Raw genomic sequence first — 10,113 nt, 5'->3', positions numbered from 1 at the left:
GGAGATGCGAGTGTGAGCTGCTTCTTGGCTGGGAAGTGCCAACCAGTGCCATCTCTGTGGTGAATTTTCTCCAGTTTGCCTTCAGAGCACCTGGCTTGCTGTGTTCCCCTCTGAGGTTCTGAAGCTTCCCCCTGACCCCGCCTATGAGGGGGTTTCCTAGTGTGCAGAAACTTTTCCTCTTTCATAACTCCCTCCCAGGGGCTCAGATCCACCCCCTGCCCCCAACCCCCACCCCCACCCTGGAACTCCTCTGTCTCCATTTTTGCTTTTATCTTTTGCCCTACCTTATTCTGAGGAGATTGGTTTGCCTTTCTGAAAGTCTGGGGCCCTCTGTCTGCATTCAGAAGATGTTCTGTGGGAGTTGTTCCACGTGCAGATGAGTTTTTGATATATTTGTGGGGGAGAAGGTCATCTCCCTGTCCTATTCCTCTGCCGTGTTAAAGGTTCCTCCTCTGAGTTTTCTTAAATCTCATTAAGTTTCTTCACAATAGCTACTTTGAATTCTCTCTCAGATTGAAATATTCTGTGACTTTAAGTTTGGTTTCTGGAGATTTGTCATTTTCTTTTTGTGGTGTAGTATTACTATGGTTCTTCATGGTGCTTGATGAAGTGCTTCTCTGCTGGTGTATTTAAATAACAGGTTAAAAGTGAGAGTGCTTTCTTTTGTTGTCTGTTAGGTGGCACTATTGACTTCCATCCCTCTTGACTTCCCTGGTGGCTCAGATGGTAAAGTGTCTGCCTATAATGCAGGAGACCCGGCTTCAGTCCCTGGGTCGGGAAGATCTTCTGGAGAAGGAAATGGCACCCACTCCAGTACTCTTGCCTGGAAAATCCCATGGACAGAGGAGCCTGGTGGGCTACAGTCCACGGGGCTGCACAGAGTCGGACACGACTGAGCGCCTTCACTTTCACTTTCAGGTGACACTATAACACCGGTTTCGGTTTCCCTTGGCTGTGCTTCTTCTGTTATATTTGAGAATTGGTGCTTTCTGTGCTTTGTGAGAGGTATGGCTCTGTGCCTTCGGCTCTTCTTGTGCCTCTGGATTAGCTACTGCTTTGCTTCTGTTGGAGCTGCTGTGTCATGGGGATGGTGGGCTTTCCCTCATGTCTGGGATCCCCTGAGACATAGGCTCTGCTCTGGGAGGAGGATGGGGAAGCAGGAGGGGAGCAGGGTTGTGCAGTCACCTCCACCATGTGGGGTGTTGTAAGTGTCTTGGGCTCCGCCATTGCAGACTGGGGGGCAGGTCTTTGGGTATGTCAGCTGCTGGGGGGACAGAGTCCTAGGCCCCACTGCTGTTGCTTCCCTGTTGCCCGTGCCCACAGGAGCTCCCACATTCAGGACCCCAAAGTCATGTGAGCTGCTTCCCCTGCTGCTGGGGTTTCTGAAGCTGTGGCCCAGCTGTCACAGACCTAAGGCTGGGATTGCAGGCACGGACTCCGCTGTTCCTTTGGTTCTGCCTCTTCCATATGTTCCAGGACACCCACCAATAGATGTATAGATATGTGGAATTCTCCAGTGACCTAATGAGTTGGGCACAGGTATACTTTTGCTGAGTTGTGGATGTTTTGCAGGTTGTAGATTGAAGGGGAGCAACAAAGGTAACCTTGTTTCTGACAGCATTCCTATGAGGTTTAAAGACCTGAAGACCCAACACCCTATCCATCCCCTCCCTTCCTGACACCAGGACCCATACTCCACTTGCTCTGACTTTCTTCAGTGGTAATACTGGAAAACAGAAATGTGTAGGTGTGACACAGGCCAAAGATGTTAAGAACATGTTATAACGATCTCATAAACCAGACCTTGGCAGTATAAGATAGTAAACACTCAGTTGGTTGCGTTGAATTAGACCATACCATTAAAGGCCTCTTGTCGTTATGTAAAGTTAATGAATGATGAGTAGCAACAAAGAACTAGGTTGTTTTCTCATTTTTATATTACTGATATTGTCATTTACTATAAGTGTCTTTTTTTATGGTGTACATTATAATTTTCATATTATTTAGGTACATTTAAAGTGTTTAACCTCATTATCTTTTGACCTAGAAAAACTATTTTTCTATTATAGGAAGCTGTTTATGTTATGTTACATAATATAAACAGGTTTTCAGCTTTGGTTGGAACTAGGGCAGAGAACTTCTAGTTGAGAGAGTTTATGCCTTAAAATTTTTTCTTTTAGCAAATTAATAAAATTTTAATTTTCATTAAAATATTGATATACTTTTTTCTTTTCCAGAGAGTAATGCCTTCTAGCTTTTTCTTGCTGTTGCGATTTTTCTTGAGAATTGATGGGGTGCTTATTAGAATGAATGACACAAGACTTTACCATGAGGTATCTCTTCTTATTTAGTGAATATACTAGTTAATATTGGGCTTGTTCATGTTGTTATGTTGTCAGTCTGAAAGTTTGAAATTCAACAGTGCTTTATACTATATGGTCATCCATCTAACCTTTAAGATTGAGTGTTTCGCATTCACTGTTGACTACACAGTTATCAAAACATTGCATCTTCTTTTCCGAAAGTTCTAGTAGCTGAAAATGCTTTTCTAAAAGACATTTCCATTAAGGGGAGCCTAATGCTTTTTTAAAAGAATTGTGTTTACTCTGTTTAATCTGTTTAAGAAAACTATCCCTTAACTCTTACTTTTTTTTTTAATAGTATGTGTTGTTTATGTGATGTCCTGATATTAGAAATATCAATCACATAGCCTCCAGATATTTGTGTCATCCCATCATTTTAATAGTTGTTTTAATGCTTGGAAATTCTGTGTTCTATTTCAAGGAATTGTTAACTTACAAGATTCTTAAAAAATAAGAAAGTATAGGGAGGCTTAATTGAGTAATAAAAATTAATTGAGTAATAAAAATTCTTCTAGTAGCTTATAGCAGCCTATCCGTTTTTAATGAATTTTTGACATCAGATTTGTGATCATACAGAATGATAAATAAAAGAAGAGACCACCAGAATGACAAATGAGAGAAGAGACCACCAGTATCAGTCATGGTAGTTGTAGTAATAGTTAACTTTTCTAACAATTCTATAAAATAAATATTATTATTATCTCTGCTTTATAGTTGAGGCAACTAAGGGAAAGAAAAATTAATTAAATTGCCTAAGTTATACAATTAATAGGGCTTCTCTGATAGCTCAGTTGGTAAAGAATCCACGTCCAATGCAGAGACCCGAGTTCGATTCGTGGGTTGAGAAGATCCGCTGGAGAAGGGATAGGCTACCCACTCCAGTATACTTGGGCTTCCCTTGTGGATCAGCTGGTAAAGAATCTGCCTGCAGTGTGGGAGACTTGGGTTCCATCCCTGGGTTGGGAAGATCCCCTGGAGAAGGGAAAGGCTACCCACTCCAGTATTCTGGCCTGGAGAATTCCATGGACTGTACAGTCCACGGGGTTGCAAAGAGTCGAATGTGACTTTCACTTTTTTTCATACAATTAACAGGTGCCAGAACTGGGATTAGAACCCAGTAAGATAGAATTGGATTGGTATTTTCCTTTTTTTTTTTTTTTCAAATGGCCACACTGTGTGGCCTCTGGGATAGCTCCCCAACCAAGGATTGAAACCCCCACCCTGGCTACCTTCAGTGGTAGAAGCTTGGTGTCTTAACCACTAGATCACCAGGAAAGTTCCTGGATCTTTTTCTTTTCAAAAGTGATAGCAAAGTACTAAAAATAAGCTACATTTTCAGTTCAGTTCAGTTCAGTCGCTCAGTTGTGTCCGACTCTTTGAGACCCCATGAATCGCAGCACGCCAGGCCTCCCTGTTCATCACCATCTCCCGGAGTTCACTCAGACTCACGTCCATCGAGTCCGTGATGCCATCCAGCCATCTCATCCTCGGTCGTCCCCTTCTCCTCCTGCCCCCTATCCCTCCCAGCATCAGAGTCTTTTCCAGTGAGTCAACTCTTCTCATGAGGTGGCCAAAGTACTGGAGTTTCAGCTTCAGCATCATTCCTTCCAAAGAAATCCCATGGTTGATCTCCTTCAGAATGGACTGGTTGGATCTCCTTGCAGTCCAAGGGACTCTCAAGAGTCTTCTCCAACACCACAGTTCAAAAGCATCAATTCTTTGGCACTCAGCTTTCTTCACAGTCCAACTCTCACATCCATACATGACCACAGGAAAAACCATAGCCTTGACTAGACAGACCTTAGTCGGCCAAACTCCCTCAGAAAAAAATGAAATTTGCATTTTTAGAAATACTTGCACTTTAGCTCAGAAATGTTGATTTCTTTTCAGGGTTTATCCTCAAAAAGATTCTTATATACAATAACCCACAAATTTTAGTTAGGCAGATGTATAGAGTGTGTGTGTGTGTGTATGTGTGTGTGTGTATATATATATTCATGGAAATGCTATTGTTTGTAACAGTTCAAGGATCTGGAGTGGGTTGCCATTTCCTTCTCTAGGGGATCTTCCTGACCCAGGGATCAAACCCAGGCTTCCCACATCTAGTCAGACGCTTTACTGTCTGAGCTAACAGGGGAGCCTCAAAGGAAAGAAGGAAAGTGCTTTAATAAGCATTGAATGAATATTGATTAAATGGCCATTTATATCCTGTTAACCTGCAACAAATAGACTGCCCGATATTTCTCCAGCAAAATTCGATTTATTCAGGATCAGTAGAAAATCGCAGGTTGGGATCTGTAACCATGGTGAGCCATGTGCAAGTCCCTGCATGGCAAAGGAAGGAGAATACTTTTATAGACTAGAAAAGGAAGGTGGCAGGACTATAGGAAACAGAGTCCATGGCTTTCCATTGGCTGATTCCTTCCCAGAAACTAAGAGGAGTCTTGCTTGTTTTTGTTGGGCTTTGCTATGGTTGCAGGATGTGAGAGCTTCCTGTTTTAGTCGCCAAACTGTATTTAATTGAGGTTTCTATTTTTAATTTTTTGCAATTCATATAGTAGAAAATATACAACCATTAAAATTAGTGGTTGATTTGAAGAGATGGACAAATTAATATTGACTTTTAAGGTGCAAGTATGAATATAAGATTTTCTGTAGAGATTTCTAAATGTTGAGGATAGTGTTATCTATAGAAGTTGTGATTGTTGATGATTTATACTCTTATGTTTATATTATTTGATTTTTTTACAATGAGCATCAATCTTTTTGTTGATATAGACGATTGAAACTTAAAGGGAATGTAATCTTGTGATTTTTTTCTCTTATTAAATAATGTTTTACCAAAAAACAAATTGTAATAAATTGCTTTCTAAAACCTCCCTTTAAAATGTCTTAAATGGGAAAATTGAAGTGTAGAAAAAGTGACTATAAATAAGCAATTTAACAAATTTGTAGAAATAGGAAAGAATAAAACTTGTTTAAGCTTTTTTTTTTATTTTTGAATATAAGGGTAGCCACAGTTATGTAGGTAGATGCTAGTATAACTTAAGGAAAAGGTGTGGGTCCAAACTTGAAATGATACTTAAATCTCTTACATATTTCATTACAAATATATACATTTTCTTTCAGAGTAAAACCTTTGCTTGTGTTTCTGTTACATGAAAATTATTAAACATGTTTACATATGTATACCTGATATTACTGTAATTTATACAGGTTGGAATTAATAATTCAGAATTCTTGAATTAGTTATCTCACTGTAGAATAGATGGTCTCATCAGACTTAATGCTACTTTTACAACCTGTTGTAAAATGTAGGCAATTCTATTTAATAGGAAGGATTTTGTAAATCAATATACATAAATTTATTGCGATTTTTTTTATTTTTAAATATAGGCTGACAAGACCTACATGTTACGAGAATATACATCACGAGAGAGCAAAATTGCTAATTTAATGGTACAGTATTTAAATATCAATTTTTAAAAGTTAAGTTTTAATGTTTTATTTTAGGTATGGTATCCTCCCATGTCCCACCCATCCACCAAACCTGTATCCCTAAATCCATTCATTTACCTAATAGGTAGGTAAATCCTGCTGAAGTGTATTTTTTCTGGTACTCACCTCAATTACAGTTAGAGTTGTTAGGTATATTAGTCATCATCCAACCCAATTTCCACTTGTATTCTGGAAAAACTGAGAGCCAGAGGTGTGACTTACTCTAGCTCTTACAACTGGTGGTGGAGCTGTGATAGGATGCTCTTTCTACTACTTATTTTGGGGGGCATAATAATACCCTCTCCTTTTTTTGCTCCCCTGGAGTTTGTAAAGGGCTTCTGCAAGTCTATAGGAGTTAATAATGGCTTGTTTAAAAGTGATACCTTCCTGCTAAGTTGATATTTTTTAAATTCACCCTTAGTGCTTATTTCTATCTGTATGCATTGAGTTGGCCAAAAGGTTTGTTTGAGTTTTGATGTTAAGATGTTATGGAAAAATCTGAATGAACCTTTTGGCCAACCAAATAGAATATATATGAGTTAGAAAAGTTACTTAGAGTCTGTTGGAGACTGCATATTGGCATCTAACTGAAGACTGGTGCTTTCAGGATACAAAAATAACTGGAAAAGGGAATTGGAATAAGATGTATTAAATTCTTAGAACATTTAATGGTGCATTATAAATGACATCTCCCTATGATTTTTGAGGAAACCCTCTAGTAACAGACTAAATGAGTCAGCAACAAGAGATATTATTAGGAGTCCCTAATGATGTTCCTTATATACATATATTGTACCTCATTTTAAAATTGTCATGCTTTAGGAATGCTTGAACCAAAGCATTTCAAAAATTATCATTGTAGTAATTTCATATATGCTAATATGGTTTATGTATTTCCTAGCATGTTTCACCTTCCCTCTTCACGGAACCTAATGAAATATCACAGTATTTACCAATAAAGGAGGCAGTTTGTGAGAAGCTAATATTTCCAGAAAGAATTGATCCTAACCCTGCAGGCTCAAAAGAATGCACACCTGTGGAATAGAATGTGTTATAACATATACTCACTGTGGAATCTGACTGGCTATTTGGAGGGGGGTATTTTTATTTTGAGAATTAATTGCCTTGTCTATGTGCAGATTTTCTGTAACCTTAAAGGAAAAAAAAATAAAGGATTGTTGCAGGCAGATTCCACTCAACTGCTGTTTGTACCCTGTCTTCAAATCATATTCCAGGAATTTATATTCTCTGAAATTAAGTTCAGATTTCTAAATTGTAACAAAGCAGAGTCTCACTAAGAAGGTGATGTGTGTATGTCTCTGAAGAAATGCTATCTTCTACCATGAGGAGAGGTTATTTTAAATCACTCAATCATAGCCCCTTGTTGCTTTCATTGGATTCCTCATCATGCACATTGATATAGTTTAGTAGCTCTTTACCTTTAGTAGCTCTTTACCTAGGAAATTGATCTGTGCCCAGGAATGAAAAAAAAAATTACCCCTTAAATTTTAAATTGGCTTTTGAAGTTTAAAGAAAGTCAGACATAGAACCAAATAAACTATATTTTTGGATAGCGTAAGGTGTTATGTTGATGGAAACACACGAACGTGGTTTGCCACTAACAGCTAGGGTGTCAGAGCTGTCTCCTTCCATCTTTAGGTGCTTTTTCTGTATTTGGTACTATTTGTACTGACATGTATTCTACTTCCATCTTCCATTGGATATTGAATTTGATATTAGTCCTAAAAAGTTTGAATTAAAGTGGATTATTTTAAGTAAACATTACATCAACCCCTAAAGCAATCAGATTAATTTTCTGCTTAAAATATTTGAAGGGTAGCTGTGGAAGAGGAGGAGGAGGCTTATTTTAAAGTCTAAAAGCCAGTTTTTCATTTTTTTAAGATTCATGTTTTTAATGTTACAGGGGATCCAGGAAAGTGTAATTAATTAGGACAATGCCTTAGTAGTACGGAAAGTACACAGAGGTAAATTAAAAATCTATTTGGTTATTTTGATGATGACCTTTAAATATTTTATATTCTTTTCTGCCTTTCTAAATGATCTCCATAAAGTAGAAAGTGGTTATAAAGCACCAAGTAAGAAATTATTTTAAATGGATTTTAAAAAATATTTTATTTACAGAGCAGGGGAAAAGAATTACCCTCCCCCCCAACTTTTTCTAGTTTGAAATAACTTTTGTACATATTTCCACTTGATGCATAAGTCATTAAAGAAGAATATTTAAATATTAGAAAGACTCTTCAGGTATTAGCGTGAAGATAAATTTTAGTGAAACAAATACAATTGGATATTCATCATTGCTCAGACTCTGGTGTATTGTTGTGTGTATTTTTTTGCTGATTTTATTAGCTAAATTTAGTCACAAATAATTTGTGTATTTGTGTTCTGCTTCATCAACTTGCAAGGTATGAAAGAATCAGGATTTTTTTGGCTATGAGAAAACACATGACATACTCACTGTATATTAAATATATCTGTACTTGGTGTTTCCTCCTAGGACAGAAAAGTGTATATTTTGTATTCTGCTTTCTGTTTATTTGCCATGCAGATTTGAACAGAACAGACTCTTTAGTTATACAAATTATAAAAAAATGGAAAGCTTAAGAATATTCATGAGTTGAATTAGTTGAGGTTTCTGGGTAACAACATATTATACATATATTTTTAACTTAATTCAGATATCTTAGTCACAAAATAAGTCTTAGATTACTTATTTTGAGAATCCATTATTAAAAATTGTAGAATTGATCTTTTTTAGAGGGTGGAAGGTGGGTAGGATGAGGTGAATGGATAAACTTATAAAAACTTCATTAGCTTATTCCTGTGGAGAATACCAAGAAAACTTGTATTTGCCCATTGCTAAACAAGACCTATACCATTTTATATTTATTGTTCCAAGTGTCTTTTTGTAAGAGTAGAATAAATAATAAGTAATTACTGATCTGTGTTTTGCTATTTCATTTGATTCAATTTTTCTTGAAACTTAATTAAAAATGGTTTGGTGTACCTTTCTTGTTTGTGCTTTATATATATATTTAAATATTTATTTATTTGACTGCATTGGGTCTTAGTTCTGTGGCACTTGGGCTCCAGAGTGTGTGGGCTTTAGTAGCTGTGGCATACGGCCTTAGTTGCTTCAAGACACTTGAGGTCTCAGTTCCCTGACCAGGGATCAAACCTGTCTGTGTCTTCTGCACTGCAAGGCAGAGTCTTAACCACCTTAGATCACCAGGGAAGTACCATGCTATAAATGTTTGTGGTAATGTATCATTCCATTTCATTTTAAGTACTATACGCCCTGTATGGTGCTAGATACAGGGATCACAATAATGAAGAAGATACTCAGTCAGCCCTCTCCTGGTTCGACATCTGCAGATACAGCCAACCATGGATCAAAAATACTGAAAAAGAATTTCCAAAAAGCAAACGTTGAATTTGTTGTGTACCTGCCAGCTATTTACGTAGCATTTACGTTGTACTTAAAACTATCTACATAGCCTTTACATATTATAAGTATTTAGAGATGACTTAAAGTGTATGGGAATATATGTGTAAGTGAAGTCGCTCAGTCATGTCCGACTCTTTGCGACCTCATGGACTGTAGCCTACCAGGCTCCTCTATCCATGGGATTTTCCAGGCACGAGTACTGCAGTGGGTTGCCATGTCCTTCTCTAGGGGATCTTCCCAACCCAGGGATCAAACCCAGGTCTCCCACATTGTAGACAGACACTTTACCGTGTAAATACACCATTTTGGAGTGTGAAGTCAAGTGGGCCTTAGGAAGCATCACTACAGACAAAGCTAGTGGAGGTGATGGAATTCCAGTTGAGCTATTTCCAACCCTAAAAGATGATGCTGTGAAAGTGCTGCACTCAATATGTCAGCAAATTTGGAAAACTCAGCACTGGCCACAGGACTGGAAAAGGTCAGTTTTCATTCCAATTCCAAAGAAAGGCAATGCCAAAGAATGCTTAGACTACCACACAACCACACAATTGCACTCATCTCACACTCTAGTAAAGTAATGCTCAAAATTCTCCAAGCCAGGCTTCAGCAATACGTGAACCCTGAACTTCCAGATGTTCAAGCTGGTTTTAGAAAAAGCAGAGGAACCAGAGGTCAAATTGCCAATATCCACTGCATCATCAAAAAAGCAAGAGAGTTCCAGAAAAACATCTATTTCTGCTTTATTGACTATGCCAAAGCCTTTGACTGTGTGGATCCCAAGAA

At 37.9% G+C, this 10,113-nt stretch overlaps 1 long non-coding RNA gene across 1 annotated transcript; it reads left to right on the top strand.

Annotated features, from left to right (window-relative positions):
* The first annotated feature begins 2,186 nt into the window (after nt 1-2,186).
* Nucleotides 2,187-8,888, top strand: LOC120861055. Its single transcript, XR_005720487.1, has 3 exons — nt 2,187-2,333; nt 5,760-5,822; nt 6,763-8,888. It is a non-coding gene; the product is annotated as an uncharacterized LOC120861055 (long non-coding RNA).
* The last annotated feature ends 1,225 nt before the right edge of the window (nt 8,889-10,113 follow it).

Source organism: Oryx dammah, unplaced genomic scaffold (genome assembly GCF_014754425.2).
Source record: "Oryx dammah isolate SB20612 unplaced genomic scaffold, SCBI_Odam_1.1 HiC_scaffold_11218, whole genome shotgun sequence".
Taxonomy (NCBI): domain Eukaryota; kingdom Metazoa; phylum Chordata; class Mammalia; order Artiodactyla; family Bovidae; genus Oryx; species Oryx dammah.
This window is presented reverse-complemented; position numbering and strand designations above follow the sequence as displayed.